The sequence below is a fragment of the Camelus ferus genome, chromosome 19, assembly GCF_009834535.1.
Source record: "Camelus ferus isolate YT-003-E chromosome 19, BCGSAC_Cfer_1.0, whole genome shotgun sequence".
NCBI classification, from domain to species: domain Eukaryota; kingdom Metazoa; phylum Chordata; class Mammalia; order Artiodactyla; family Camelidae; genus Camelus; species Camelus ferus.
Window position 1 is genome coordinate 1,533,524 of NC_045714.1, and position 16,671 is coordinate 1,550,194.

At 46.4% G+C, this 16,671-nt stretch overlaps 1 protein-coding gene across 1 annotated transcript in view; it reads right to left on the minus strand.

Annotated features, from left to right (window-relative positions):
* The window catches only part of JPH2 (junctophilin 2), a 57,380-nt gene that overhangs the window by 35,632 nt on the left and 5,077 nt on the right, over positions 1–16,671 (minus strand). The gene's annotated exons all lie outside the window — the stretch shown is intronic.

Here is a 16,671-nt window from a genome sequence, read left to right on the forward strand (position 1 = left end):
CAGTGGGTGAAGTTGCCTGAGCAGGTGAGGCCCCGGGAGCTCATGGGGTTAAACGAGTGTGCCAGGATATGAGTGGACCAGCCAGAAGGAGTTTGCGTGGCAGTGTGAATATTTCGGTGGGAACACACGAGGGGCTTTAGTGTGCAAAATAGGGTAAGGTTGAGTGAGTCCGTTTTTAGTGTGAAGTTGTATGAGTAGGTGAGGCTCTGTGAGCATGAACTTAGACGAGTGTGCACAGATTGAGAATCACACAAGAGAGAATGAGTGTGCCAGCGTGTGAGTGGGGAAGACAGTGAGCTTGGCAGTAGCATGAATATTGCATTTGTGTGAGAGTGCAAGGCGGCAGGATCATGTAGAAGCATCAATGAGCAAGGCAGTGTGTGCACAGAGGGTGACTGAGATCTCACCAGCATGTCATCGTGGGATGTAATATAAGGTTAGGAGAGCGTCTGAGATCTTAAACGTGGAAAGGCCTTAAAAGAAAAGGCAAAGTTGAGTGAGGATGCAAGACCATTAGAGGATAAGAGTGCAAATTGTGTGCAGGCAGGGCTCTGTCCATATATGAGATTAAATGCGTGTGCGTGGTTATCCTAGTGTGCCAGGTGATGTGACTGTCCGAGGTTGTGGATGGATAAGATGGCTATGACAAGGAGTAGACATGGTGATGTGAATGTTGGAGAGCATGGGACTGTGCTGGAGAGCCTGGGCGAGTGTATGTTTGTGCAAGGCCGTGTGTAGAGAAGACTGTTATGGGCATGCATATCAGTGTCTTTTGACTATATGAGATCATGAGCATATAACACAGTGTGTACACCTTGCAGCGAGTGCCCAGGCGAGGCGATATTATGGGTATGTATGAGATCTGAGTACGCAAGGCCATCTGAGTGTTACAGCAGAGAGTAATCTGAGACACTCGAGGCTGAGTATGTGAGGTTTGCGTATTAGTGAAACTGAGACCTCGTAAGTCCACGTGTATGGAGATAGTGGCGTGTAGAAGGAAATATTAGTAAGAAAGCCTTGCATTCCATGAGTGTGAACACGTGAGCTCCTGGGAACAAGAGTCTGTGTGTGGGGGCCATGACGTGAGGAGAGGCAGCAATAGTAACGGTCAGGAGCACAGACTGCAGAGCCAGGCTGCTCGGTCCAAATTCTGCCTCTGCCCTTGCTAGCTGTGTAACCTTGGGCAAGTGACTTAACCTCTGTGTGCCTCAGCTTTCTCACCCAGCAAACGGATAACAGCTGCCTCTTGACCTCATAGGGTTGCTGGAGGTTTAAATGAGTTAATATCACTGAAAAACTATGAAAGAAAAGATTCGTGTGTGATACTGTGATTCTACAAAATTGTGCTGGTGCGTGAGATGACTTTAGCTGTGTGAACAAGCTGATACGAAGCTGACAAAATGTCTTCATATTCCGCACCCACCCTAACAGGCTGTGCTCCCCAGGGCGCTGTCCACAACCTCCTCCCCACCGTCCCGGGGTGATTGCATCATCTGGTGTGTTTATAACTGCCATCTGTGTCCTGCTGACTCCACCAGACATATCCCCAACCTCTTCGGCTCTGCAGCTCCACGTGTCACCTGGGAGATGGATGCCCCCAGATGTTACACAGCCATCTCCAACTCATCACCTCCCCTCGCTCCTACACACACCTGTTCCCCCTTCTTGGTCTTTCTTTCCCTGGCAGCACCTCTGAAAGCCATTTCTCTGCCACCTTCATCTTTGTGCCTTTAGTATATAGAACAGCACCTGACACAGAGTGCTGAAGTGAGGGAGGAAATTCCGAGCCCGTATTTTAAACACAAGCTGATATGTTGCCCTAGTTAACCAAAAACCAAATGGCCTCCCAGCAAGTACCCAGGATGTCTGGTAAGGGACTCCTAAGTTCAACCAGACAGGCGTGCTCCTATTGGACCTTTGCGCTGGCTGTTGCCTCTGCCTAGAGCGCTTCCTCCTGGCGTTTTTTAAGTCTCTGCTCAATGAGACCTACCTGACCACTGTGTTTAAAATTGCAATCTGCCCGAGTCCCCACCCAGTATCTGTGATCTACTTTTACTTTTCTCTATAACATATATCGCCTTCTAATATAAGCTTTACATGACTTATTATATTTATTGCTTTTTGCCCCCTGCTAGAATGGGAGCTCCATGGGTGCAGGGCCCTGTCCTGTTGTGTTCTCTGATGTAGCGTGGCACGTAGAGGTGCTCCATAAAGATTTGCTGATTGATTGGTGAGCCTGTCCGGAAATGCCATCTCACTGTGTGACCTTGGGCAACTCTCTTCCCTTCTTACGGCTTCAATTGCCCCATCAGTCAATGACGTGTTGGCTATGAGGCTCTCTAAGGTTTGGCCTCACTTTGAGACACTGGGCTTCTAGGAATCTGGGCACTATGACTCTGGAGGCAAAGGACAGCGAGTCCACGTGACTCTGCACTGCCTGGTCCCTCCCAGCACAGGCTGCTCCAGCTCAGGGTCCCGCTCCTACACTGCCCCAGCCCTCTGGGCTTGAAGAGCCCCTGCAAGGATCATGTACAGTGTGGGGGCTCACTTCTGCCTTTCAGCAGTCCTGTGAGGTGGGTCCCATGCGGATGCTCGTTTAGAGGAGAGGGAGTTGGTGGTCTGAGAAGTTAAGCGACTTGACTAAGGAAACAGGATCCAAACGCATGTCTATCTGATGCCCAGAGCTCACTCTCTGAGCCCACGGTTCTCAACCCTGGCTTCTCCTTCCCGTGAGAAGCTAAAAATAAAACACAGATCCCTGGGCCTCACCACCTGAAATTCTGCCTTAATTTGTTAGGGATATCCCCTCAGTACAGCAGACAGGAACAGCCAGGGATAAGAGGAACAGCAGGGCTCAGCTCCCTTCAATGACCAGCCACAGAAAACCAACGATCATGGAATATCAACCATAAAAGGGCCAAAAAGAAAAGAGAGAGACAGAGAGAGAAGAGTGTCGGGCATGATCTCACAAAGGAAAATGCAGAGATAATCTCCATTTCATAGGCGGATTAATGCTCAGAGAGGTTTTGTGATTTGCCCAAAGTCACACAGTGAGGGAGGAGCAGAACTGAGATTTGAACTGAGGTCTGACTCATGCTAAGGAAGTGGGAAAATAGGTTTATGTGACAGGTGCAGGGAACAGAGAAATGAGAGTGGGGTACAAAGGATGACAAAATAAGGAGATGGATAGACAGAAATCGATGTATTCTGTTTTCCAAGCTCATCCACGTGGGGCCACATTGTGCAGAAAGCAAAGGGGCAGACAAAAGCCCCAGAGACAAAAACAGACTGGTTCCAAACATCATCTAAGCTGGGGAACCCTGGACAGGCTACTTCTGATACTCAATTTCCTCACCTGGAAAATGGAACAATAATACCTGCTTTCCGGCATTTTCGGGAAGTTTAAAAAGGAGACAACAAAAGATGGAAACAACACAAATGTCCATCAACTGGGAAATGGATAAACAAACTGTGCTCAACCACACAGTAGAATACTAGTCAGTGATAAAAAGTAGCAGGTCACTGATACACACCCCAACATGAATGGATCTCAAAAACATGCCAAGGGAATGAAGTTGGCAACAAAAGAGTACAAACTGTATGATTCCAATGACATGAAAGCCTGGGGGAAAAAACCCCACCTATTGTGACAGAAAGCAGATCTGTGATTATCAGGGCAGGCAGGAGAGGTCCACGGTGGAGTGGATGGAAGTTGATAGAAATGTTCTGTTATCTTGACTGTGCTGCTGGTTACACAGGTGTATACATTTGTCAAGACTGTACACTTAAAATGTATTTTGTTGCATGGAATATGACCTCAATAAAGTTGACTTGATAAATTACAAATTTGAAAATGAACTTTTAAGGAAAATAATCTACCCAGCACAGTATCCTGCAAATATCCACCAGGAAATCCTATCAGTGCTTTTCCAGGTGAATCTAGAATGTGGTTCCTTCTCATCACCCCCACTGCTACTAGAGGGTGGTCCGAACCACCATGAGTTCTCACCTGGATTTCCATAATGGCCACCTTCACCCTTGTCCTCTTCCACCTATTCCTAACACACCAATCAGAAGGGTTTTGTTCAAATATAGTAAGTCATATCATGACACTGCTCTGCTCTTTCTCACTCTGAAGAAAAGCTGAAGTCCTTAGTGACCCACAAGGCCCTACCTGATCTCATCCCCATCGCTCCTCTGTCCTCACCTCCTCTCATTCTCCCCTTTCCCTCACTTCACTCTAGCCACAAAGGCCTCCTTGCTGTTCCTCCCATACCCTAGCCATGGTCCTGCCTCAGGGCCTTTGCATTTGCTGTTCCATCTGCCTAGAATGTTCTTCCTCTAGATACCTGCATGCATCAGTCCCTCACCACATTCAAGCCTTTACTCAAATATCATTTCACTGAAGCCTCCCTGACCACCTTGTTTAAAATTATAATCCCCACCCAAGGTTTTTTATCTCCCTTCTTTCCTTTCTTCCCCCATATAGCATATCTAATATTACATATATTTTGCCCTTTATTTTGCTTACTGATCACCTCCCATACTGGAGTGTAAGTTCCATAAAGGCAGGGATTTCATTCTTTTTCACTGCTGTATCCTTAGTACCTAGAACAGTACCATATAAGTATTCAATAAATAGTTGTTGAAAGAATGAGTGAATAGCATGCATCTTCTGTTTTCTCTTCTTTCTGCTCTATCCATCTGAAAATAGGTCTGTGAAAATGACCAGAAAGATATTTAACAGTTCCTGTAAGACTCAACCAAGATGACAAGATGACACAGCTAATGAATGCATGGAGCCAAAATTTACAACCATGTCTAGCTGTGCTCCTGCCGGAAGTCTCAGAAGAAAAAAGAAAAAAAAAATACGAAAGGGGGAAGTGGTCAAGAATAGAGCAGAGAAGATGATAAACCGGAGGAAAGAAAGAAGACAGCTAATCTCTGGACTGGACAAGTTTGTGAAATCAAATCAACCAATCTACCTTTAGCTTAAGTTTGGCATGAGATGGGCTGACATGGCCCCTTTAAGCCCAAGAAAAACTAAGATTGCAACAGGAGAGCCATTCTCGGCCTCCAGTTGGGGAGGAAATGGCCAGGCTATATTAGGAAACTTACAAGCAAGTAGCAAGAGGCACAGACACCCAGGGGAGGCTGGAGTGACAGGGCCCTGGGAAGGGGGAAAAGCCAAGGGCTGGGGCCATCCCCTGCCTGACTCTCTCTAAGACAAGACAGTTCTCTCTGGGGACTAGAAGAATGCATCCGAAGAGGGAGAGGAGGACCCACCCACAGCCGTCGGACTGAGAGGGGCCCTCTGTTTAACGAAGTGCCTCCTGATACCCTTTGGGATGGTCCCCTCCCTTGGACTTATAGACATTACAAAGCTTCCCCCTGCCCTCAGGGTAAGGACCAAGATTCTCAGCAGCCTATAAGGGCTGGCATGGGTCCCTGCCCACCTCTCCTGACTCATCTTGACTGGCTCTCCAGTCACCCCTTGCCTTCCTACTACAGGGCCTTTGCATGTGCTTCCCCTCTTCTTCTTGGCGTGCTCTTTTCCTCTCTCCTCCCCCAGCCAACTTCTACTGATACTTTAAGCTTCAGTTTGAATCTGACTTCATCCAGGATGATTTCTCACCCCTACCCCCTGAGTAGTGCCACACGACATCATGTCACCCAGTATCTCTTCTGGACCTTGTGCACAATGGCAGCAAAATAATTCTTATGATTATTTGTTCACCTGAAGCCTTTCCTACCAGACTTTGGTTTTCGAGAGAGAGGGAACCACACCTAGCTCATTTGCTATGACCTCAGCCTCTAGCACAGCACCCGGGCCTGAGGAAGCCCTCAGTGAGCATCTGATGAATCTGGGAGTATCTTCTCCCAGACGACACCCTTCTGTTTTCCAGGATCAGGAACCGTATCTTCTCCTTCCCTTTATGACTCAGCACATGGTAAGTGCTCAGTGGGGACTGGCAGTGCTGCCAAGAATGTTCACGTCCAGATTCAGAAGCTCAAACTCTGGGAGTTATTGGGGTCTTTGTAAAAGGCTGATGGAGGCTGAAATCAGGGTCAATGCAGTTCTAATACACAGACCAGGCTCCTAAATTTAATAAAACCTGAATATCGCCTTCTCCCTGCAGTTCCCTCTTCTGGTTTATTATCAAGTAACCTGGGTTTTAAACTTAACTCTGACGCTGAATAGTTCTAAAACATGCCTATGTTATTGAAGCCCAATAAGCCTCAGTTGTCCTTCTGTAAAACAGAAGTAATGATACCTACTTCATTCATTCATTGGCTCTTCATTCCTTTTTTTGAATCAGTAAGTATTTGCTATGGAGCCTGCATTCATAGGGCAAGGTGCTGGGATGCAGGAGTGAATAAATTCCCTGCCCTCAAGAGGCTTGGAGTCTAGTGCCAAGAATAGACTAGATTTAACCAATCATCACAGAATAAATGTTAGGCAGCCCCAGCAGTGGTCCAGAGAGATGACAGTCCAGGTCTTGGGTGGCAGTGGAGTAGAGGGGGTTGGTTGACCAAAGATTAGGTGAACTCTCTGTGAGGCAGCCAGCACACAGCACACAGCAAGTGCTCAATAAAGGCTAGCTTTTTGGCAGATCAGAGTCTTTGCTCAGAAAAGCTAGCCCAGAAAGGATTAACTGGGAAGATGAAGAGGTGCCAGGGAGGACAGAGAGAACTCAGAGGGAGAGAATAAGACCAGCTCCAGGTTTCCGCCTCCGTCTGTGTGTTTGTAAGAGAGCAGGCTTGTGTCCTGGAATGCCCAGCTTTTGCTGGTTTGGGGCCACCTCTGAGTCAGGGAGGCCTCCGTGCTTCTGTCCTTGGGAGGAAGAACACTTGGGAGTCTGTTCCTCAGTGAGACTTGCCTCCACACCACCTAGACACACAGGGTGGAGTGATTTCTGCAAGTCACATCTATACTATAAGATCCATTCTCTGGGGCCAGAGACTGTGACTTAATTAATGTAGATAGTGGAGTTGTTTAAAGCATCTCAGATGATTTTAATATGCATCCTGGGGTGAGAGCTGTAAAAGCTCTCCACTGACCTCCAATTAACCAACATGCTCTGTTCCTTTTGTACCACCTGGTAACTGATGCCCTCAGCACCCTGATGTGCACGGCTGGTAGGTAGCCTGACGCCCTCACAAGTGCACACGCCTCTCTGTTCCCACATGTGGAGCTGTGTGTTTATTTAAGACTGTTTCTAAGCCCGTTAACTTCAATTGTACTCATTATTGAAAGGATGTGATTTATTAATATTTGTTATCTAAACCAGTGGACTATGAGTGCACAGAGAAAGAGAGGTTTTCTTCTCTGAAAACAAGCTGAATGTTTTTGGATGCTCATAGGGAGGGTCTCTTAAAAATCACTCTCTAAATTTGGGATGCAAGAGATAATTATAAAAGGTTGGTTATAAAAATCTAGACATTTCCTACACTTGGATTGCTCTGTGAGTGTCTTTAACTTCTTCTCCATTTAAAAGAAACCAACAGAAACCGGAAATTGTAGATGATCTGTTGCAGGGATGCAAGGCAGACAATAAGAAACTCTGTTCATTAAAGGCTTTGCCATCAAAAGATTAGTGAATGAGAAAGACTGAATATCTATACACTATACATATATATTATGGAAATTAAAGTAAAGATAAGATATATGTATCATTTAAAAATTTTCCGCTGTCACTCATATTTGATTAACCAGCATGCTGTCAGTATTGATGGCATCAGGTAAGGGGGCTCCTACTTCATTTTCAAACATCAGTGTGAAAACATTTGCTTTGTCAAAGAGGTCCGTCCATCTCAGGAAGGAAGACACCAAATGGTACCAAAGCTAAGGCAAGGAAAATAAGCGAATAACCCTACGCCAGCAGCATGATGTGTGACTTTCTAATAGGGTATGAAGCTAAGGTTTGGTTGAGGTTCATCAGGACACAACTGCACTTTTTATTCTTTCTCAGGAAAAAGATGTTTGTGGCCTGAGCCGCTGGGTGCTCTGTCTTTGACCTGGTCTGTGGGAGCTTTCTCAACGTGCTTGACGCAGGTCATTCATTTCCAACACAAGAGGTCAAATAGGGGGCATGTAGCCTGTGGAAGGTTTTCCCTGCTATACAACCTAATAAACCATTAAAACAGGCTCTCCAAAAATGTGTTTCTCAAAACTGGTGTTTATCATGGAAAAAACACATACATCGTGGGAAAAAAATAAAAACCGTTCTGAAGTCAAGACAGTTGAAGTTTTTTGGGAAATAAAATGAAAAATTTCCTGCCTATGGGACTTTGTCAGGACTCTTACAATGCTCATGGGGACTGTGAGTCCGTGAGGTGGTGTTATTTAATCAGAAGACCCTTCCAGGGAACCCACTTTGGGAAATGACCTTAAGGCTATACCTCATTTTCACATCAGTTTAACCTGGGGGAGGGGTCAGGGGAGCAGGTATTGTGCAGCTACTGTTGGTCGTGGCTTACCCAGCACCAAATGTCCTTTTTGCTAACAGAGCTTCAATTTTGCCCCAGGATCCAGGACTTCTTCCATTCGACTCAGAGAAAGGTCCCCAATCCAGGGGCAAATCCTGTTTGCTCTAAATCAGGCATTCAAGTCTATCTACCTTGCCAATGACTGGATTAGACCTGGGCATGGGATGAAATCTGGCACTGAGACCTGAGGGTAAGTCGGCAAAGGGGGTGGAGCAAGGGAGACAAGAACATGCTCTTATATAGAGGTACTTGCGAAGAAACATACCCTCTTTTTCTGCTGGATGTTACTGCACATGGAGATGATCCCTGGAGCTGTGGCAGCCATCTTGGGCCCATAAGGAGAACTAACTGAGAACAAACTGACACTCTGTGGATGGCAGAGCAAAAAGGTAGCAGGAACCTGGGTTCTTGTTGCTGCTGCTGAGCCTCCAAATTAACTAATCCTGAGACTTCCCTATCTCTGGATTCTTGTTTATGTGAGATTAGAAATATCCTTATTGTTAAAGTCTGTGCTGTCCTATATGGTATCCATTAGATGCATGTGGTTACTCAGCACAAATTTAAAAGATTTAGTACAAAAAATGTAAAATATCTCACTAATAATTAAATATTGGTTATATGTAGAAATGATAATATGTTGGATAATGGGTTACATAAAAGATGCTGTTAAAATTAATTTCACCTTTTTAAATGTGGCTACTAGAAAATTTTAAATTGCATATGGAGCCCACATTATATTTCTACTGGAAAGTACTAGTTTAGGTCATTTGGAGTTAGGATTTTCTGTTACCTGAAGACAGAAAAAAATATCCTAACAGATATAGGTATTATCATTCTGATTTTACAGCTGGAAAAACTGGAACTAAAATTTAAATGAATTGTTCATGATCACACAAGTGTGATGGTTGTTGGTGATCACAGCCGAGCATCATGACCAGCGCTTTCTCCTCTGCACCTCTAAGCATCTGAGAACGTCTCTTACAAGTTAAAGGTTCATAAATCCTCACCCAAACCTCAGCTCTGAAGAGAGAATGACCATTTCAGAAACCCAAGGGGCATCTAGGAGATCCAGAGTCCACTCTGAGACAGAGAAGAGCCACGTGGGTCCGACCAGGGATTCTGCCTCCAAATACTGAGTGGGCACTGAGAACACCATCCTCTCTGGCCAGGGGCCCCTGCTTGTTTCTAAGAAACTGTCTGAGGTCCAAATGTCAGTGTACCTAGGGGACTGAACAGAGATGGAGAGAAAGGAGTCAGGACTAGCTCCTCTCCAGGGGTCCCCACTGCCTATGGAAGTCCTTACCTGACAGTCCAGTGTCTTCATGAGCTGGTCCCAGGTCACCTCTCAGTTTTGTCTCCCCAAATTCATCAAAGCCCAGTTTCAAAGCCACCTCCTTCAGAAAACTACCTAGGCCACCTTCCTTCCTCCAGACTCTCATCACTTCTTCCCACCTCTGGCAGCTATATTGTCTATATCTTGTCTGTTTTGTGTAACAGCTGTTCCTGATCCTTCTACAAGTCCACTCACATAGTCTTAGGTGTTGGTGCAAGATATTTGGGCAGGACTGTGGAAGTGTCATCCACAGATTTCAGATGGGGTTTAAGATGGAGCATGGCAGGTAGGGGAGTGAGCACCAGAGAGTCCAGGGTTCCTGACCCTTGTCCAGGCACCTCGAAATCAGACCAGGTATACCAGTAATGCCATTGTGGTGAACACACATGCCCACACCATGGACACCCACGTAGATGTTCCTGCATATAGGGGACCCATATCAGATTGATTCTAACCCATCTTGGTAAAGACCAGGTCCCAATGAGAGCAAGTCAAGCCTGAGACATCTTTGGGGGCAGCAAAGAAGAATGGAAATTGCTTGGACTTTGGAAACAGACCTGACTGAATATCTCTTTAATCTCCCCACTTCTCTTTATCTCCACCCCATCCATGTAGTCCAGGCTGTACCAATCCTCCCTGGTTGACTCCAATAGCATCTTCCCCAGTCTCCTGCCTCCCTTGATACCTGCTTCAGTCCACCCTTCTCTGCCCCTAGAATCATCTCCTTTGTGAGACGCAGATCCAAACCGGATTACCCCACTTAAAACCTTGTGACAGCTTCCCAGTGCCTTGGGGGGGGGTTGCCCCTGGGAGACATATTCTGAGACTGAGATAGCAGGTGGGTGATTATGGGGAGAGGGCTCTCAGGATGAACACCTGGAAGGAAGCGAGCAGGCTTCAGTAAGTGGAAGAAGTTGAACAGTTGCAACCAAGGCCTCAGTGGAGCCCATGGGGATCTCTGGAGCTGATGTGGCCCTTCAGAGTTGTCCAAAATCAAAGCAAGGAGGCTGGGTCTTTGTACTACCCTATCAACCAGTCATTAACTCTGGGTTACCCCTGGTGAGCCACCTCCTCTGACAGAGGGCAGTGCCCAGCTGTGAGCCCTCAGCAGCCAACACTCCCAGCAGCTGGGGGAATGAGGACCCTGCTCCTGCCGGATGTCTGAGGGTGTCACGCAGCATCTCCAATAAGGGTGACATTCAAACTCCTCATTGTGACCCCTGAAGCCTTCATGTTCCAGCCAACCCTCCAGCCTCCTCCACCCCACTCTCCCTCTCTGTCTCTGTGCTCCCACCTTTTCCTGAACACAACATGCTCCATGCCCACCTCCAAGCCTTTGCACTTGATAGTCCTTTTGCCTGGCACCGTGTGGCCCTCTTGTCACCCATCTTTCAGATCTTGGCCTCAAGGCCGAGATCTCTTCATCTAGGAAGCCTTCTCTGATTACCCAACAGACTAGGTTCACCCATTATCAGCTCATAAATCTTTCCACTTGCCTTTTAAATTACTTATCCCGTGCTGTTGTTAAACAACTGTTCAATGCTGGTCTCTGCTGTTGGAATGCATGCTCCTGAGGGCAGGAACCAAGTCTACCTTGTCACCACAGCATCTCTAGCACTCAGTGTGCTGACCGGCACGTAGAAGGCACCCAGCAGATGCCATCAAGTGAGTGCATGAGTCCATGGCCTTGGACAAGTTCTCTTCAAGTCTGTCTCAGCCCAGCAAAGGAAGCAAAGCAAGTTGACATGCAGGGTTGCTGTGAGTGTCACATGGGTTATCTAACAGAGACCTCAGGCTCCCAACAAATGTTGGCTCCCTTCACTTCTGGGGAAAAAAATTGAATGGTGACCCGTCATCCCAGTTTGCCTGAGATGGAGGGGTTCCCCAAGAAGCTTTAGTATTTTCAGTACTAAAGCGAGGACAGTTCCCAGGCAAACCAGGAGGGTTGGGCACCCTAAACCTGGGTGAGAAGGAGAGAAGGCCATTTCCTATTAGCACATTGTTCATGGCATGCTGGTCAAACAGCTCTTTGGAAAAACAAATACCCGATTCATAGTGTCAGCCCATTTCCAGCATCTAAATATTCCCACCATGGCCAGTCAAACTATCAACAGTTGAACCGCCGGCTTGGAAAATTCTTGAAAACTTAATGATGGGCTGTCATGAGCCAGTAGGAGCTGGTGCCAGCACCCAGTATCCAATACGGACTGTCATGTTCCTGATATCTGCAACACGGTCACAGACAACCTCAACTCAGGGGCCAGTGAGAATATTTCAATCCCAAGATGGTCACAGCTGGAGTGGACCTTGAAGGCCATCTAGTCCAAGGCAACAAGTAATGTCACATGGGCTACCTCTTCCCAATCCTGTGTCCACAACAGACATTGCTAATCAATCACAATGCTGAGTCTTAATATAGCCAAGCAGTCTCCCCTCACCACATCTCCAGGCAGCCACAGTCAATTAGCTGATGTTGCATGTGAGAAAAATCGATTTGCCTTCAGAAGTAAGTGTGGTTCAGCCCCCTCATGATACAGAAGAGGAAGCTTAGGCACAGAGAGGTAGAGCAACCTGCCCAAGGCCACACAGCCAGACAGTAGCTCAGCTGGAACTAAAAAAAGGTCACCTGTCTTGCCTTGCCTTGAAGAACTGAATCATTTGGGATCTGAGCCTAGATTCTGGGGGACTCTGCTTCAAGCCTCCAAACTCTTTTCATACTCTGAAAACTTCTGAGCATGTCTGCAAATAAATGTTATTTATGTGTTGGAGGGAGGGCACTTTTTAAAAAATTACACACATGCTCATTGTATCAAATTCAAACAGCACTGGAGTATTTAAAATACAAACTCCTGTATTGTCTCCTCAGGAGTAATTGCTGTTAACAATTTAGGCCCTTCCAGAACTTTTTCTACTTATTTCAAGCCTGTACATATCACAGGCAGACTAGAAGATTAGCTGTTCCTTCCTCTACCATCCTTCCCCTCAATGAGAACACTGCCTTGCACGCAGTAGGCACTCAATAAATACTTGTCCAGTGGCTCTTGTTCGCCTAAAATGCTTTAGATTCCTTTCCATGTGAGTACAGGTGGGCCTGCCTCTGTCTTTTTTCTGTCTCTCTTTCTTTTTCCCCCCTCTTTAAAAAAATTTGTTTTAATTGAGGTATAGTTCTGACTGTTTTTTAACGGTGTTAGTTCCTCATGACATGGTCTCATGAATTAACTGAACAGTCCCTCTGGGTGAGCACACAGATGATATTTTGTTTTTCCTGTAACAATCCCAAGGCCTTGTTCTCTGGCTTGCCTGCAAGATGGCACCAAAGTCCCTTCCCATGGCCCCCAAATGCTACCTCCCATCAAAGCTCTGCTGTCTCTGGTTTCCCAGGGTCACCAACAGGCGACCCAAAGTGGGCGACCAGAGCCCAGGATCAGGGTCAGGTTGCAATGGCAAGTCCCCATCGCCTGTAGGGTTCCACCACCCCCACACGGAGAGGCTGCTCCCCAGCTTGCACAAGAAGCAGGGGATTAATCAAGTGACATTGCCTAGATGCTGACAATCCTGGGACCTGGGGCCTGGGAGAAAGCGCCTTTGCCAGGCCCTAGGTCACGGCAGCAATGCCGAGGGCCTTGGAAGCCAGAAGTAACTGAGTGTTGGGAGCCAAAGGGGATGAAGCGACCTCCCACCAGCTGCTCAGGCCTCCCTGTCTGTGTGCGGGTCTGCCCACAACCATCGTGCCCACGAGGCGTATCTGCCAGGTACTGCTCACCCTCAGTCTCCAACACCGAGCTCCTGACCTTCCCTCTTCGAACCCTCATCCCATCTCAGTTCAGAGCAACACCATCCTTTGCAAAGGCATCCAAAGCTTTGTTCTCAGGCCAAAGCCTTGGAACCTTCCTTTTTTTTCTGTAGAACCTTCCTTGATTCCTCTTTCTCTCATGCCCTCTGTGTAATCTATCAGCACAGTGTATGGCTCTACCTTCAGAACAGACCCAGAGTTCAACCGCCTCTCCCCGCCTCTGCTGCCACAGCGTGGTGGTCCAAACTGGTATTAGTGCAATAAACGCACCAATTGATTCCCCTGCTTCTGTCCTTTCTATGCCACCTCCTCTCCCCCAGTCTCCTGACACAGTAGCTGGAGGAGCCCCTGTAAACAAAGTCAGAGCATGTCACTTTTGTAGCTCCCATTTTTCTCAGGGTCAAAGCCAAATTCTTACAACGGCCTACCAGGCCCTGCAAGAACGACCCCCTGCCCACGCCTTCCGGGCAGGAATATTACGTAGGGGAATGTTCTGTGCTCCTCTGTACGTCCCACCAAGGGCCCCTATTATCAGGTGATCTGGTCATCAATGGTGTGAGGTTTGATCACTCTGTTAGGATGGTATCCATAAAGAATTCAGATTTAATTAAAAATAAAAATAAGGAAAACACTGCATGTGCTGCACAGAATATTTCCTGCAGGCTGTGGGCAGCCATCAAGCCTCAGTGGTTGGCCCCCATTCTACCCTGTCCATACAGTAGTCAGCAGCCCATGCTTGAGTACTTCCAGGCATGAGGTGCTCACTACTTGCCGGGATGGGGAAGAGGCTTCTGGCGTTCACACTGCCCCTGGATCACCCTGTGGATTTTGCCAGGCGGGTGCAGGCCAGTCGACTCCAAGTTATGCAGGAGTAAGGAGGAATCCTGGATGCTCATTCGTTGCCAGACCTAACGCCTGCCTACTCTGTGGCTCCGACTGGGGCGGGCATGGGAGAGAGCAGGGATGGCCCTCTGGTCTGTGGCAGGACGCAAGCCTGTCTCCATCACCTGCCCCTCATCCCCGACCAGGGCCCTCAGAAAAGGAGACTGAACATTCCTCACAAAGGTGTGGCAGCCAAGGCTGGTCTAGAGAACAGCTGCTGGGGACATGGAATTAGTAGGCCCTGGAACCAAGCCAGCTCAATGAATCCCAAGGGCGTGGCCTTGGACACATGCCCGTCTGGGGACATTTGGCCAACTGGACGCAGGCATCCCAGAAAGAAAGGCCGCAGGGAGGAAAGACTAATTGCATCTACTTCCCTGTCTCTCTGAGGGTCCACTCTGCTCCTCTGGGGTCCCAGATAAATGCCAAGAAGTTGCCATGACAGCAGCTAAGCCGGCTGTCATGCTGACCCCTGGCTGTGATCTGAGACATGAGATTTTCAAGATGAGGTTAAATTGTGCTGATTCTACATTCAAAACCCCTGACGTGGGTTCCATCTACACTGGCAGGACCCAAGGCAGAACTAAGCAATCAAAGTCTTGGCTTCTTAACTGCTCTAAAATCAAAAGCTAGGTTTTGTGCTGAAATATTCTCCCCAAAACACAGACAAGGGTGGTTCAGGCCATCCTGAATTAGTTCGCCCTTTGGACTGTGAGGGAAACACAGAAAAGAGTATATATGTTCCAGCATTTTCTCCATGCCAGGCTTCATGCTAAGTCCTTTTCATGTATTATCTCATCTTACTGTTTCAACCATATTTTGAGGGAGACTTTGACGTCCCTAAATGGAAAAGAAGAAATGGCAGGTGAAAGAGGTCACACGATGTGCCCACGTTCATAGAATTAAGAAGTGGCACCACTGGGATCTGGACCCAGATCTGGCTACTCTAAGCTCCAAGTGTTTAAGTAGCACACGCCTCCTTTAATACCATCAGATTCTTTTAGGATTTCTATACGGGATTTTTAATAGCATCAAGAAGTTTTAAATTAAAAGATATTTCTTTTAAATCTGAAAACCAAAACCAAAACCAACCAAACAAACAAACAAACAAAACCCACCAAAACTAAAAAATTCATTTAGCAAGGGGAAGAGATTGAAAACTGATATACAAAATAATTGTATGTCTAAACCTAGCAATGAACAGTTAGAAAAATGAAATTTTAAATGCTATTTACGATATCATAAGAAAATAAAATATTTGTTAATTTTACTTATAAAAAGATGCGGCAAGACACTGAAACCCTAGAACATGGCTGAGAGAATTAAAGACGACCTAAATAAATAGGGATATATACCATGCCCATGGATTGGAGGGTTCACTGCTATTCAGATGTCCATTCTCTCCAAATAGATATATAGAGGAAATGCAATTTTAATCAAATTTCCCTCAGGCTCTTTTTCGTGGAAGTTGACAAGCTGATTTTATAATGTATATAGAAACAGAAATGATCTAGAATAACCCAAAGAGTCTTGGACAAGAAGAGCAAAGTTGGAGGATTTACTCTGATTTTAAAACTTGTTTTAAAGCTCCTGTAACCAAGGCAGCGTGATATTGGCACAAAGATAGACATATAGATCACTAGAAATGCTATTCCTTTGGGAAGCAAATACACAAAGAAAGATGGAGGTTAAGTTGCTTCAAGGAACATATATTACAGGCCCAGATAATGTGACAACAGGTATTACTCAGGCCTCTAGCCTGGCAAATCCATTTAGCTCACGTGTTTCAGAGTCAACTGGGCTAAAATGAGCTTAAGTCATCAGCTTGGGGCAGGAGAAAGAAAACTGTATCCAAGGCATAGAAGCTTGGGGTTTTGACCCCATTGTCCTAGTTAAACAGAAAAATACCATCTTTTCAGCATGTAATAATAATAATAACAACAACAACAACACTAACCACATGCCTAACTCTGTTCCAAGTACTTTGCACCTATCAGGGCATCGTTTAATTCTCTCAACAAGATATCAACTAGATAGAACAATTCTATCAGCAAGATCACATGAAAGAGAACATAGCAAGCACAGCATACAGGAAGAAGAATAGTGTTTGGTGATGACTTGTTTCAGGTTTACGTGTGTGTGCGTGCATAGAATTACATGTGAAGGATGTATC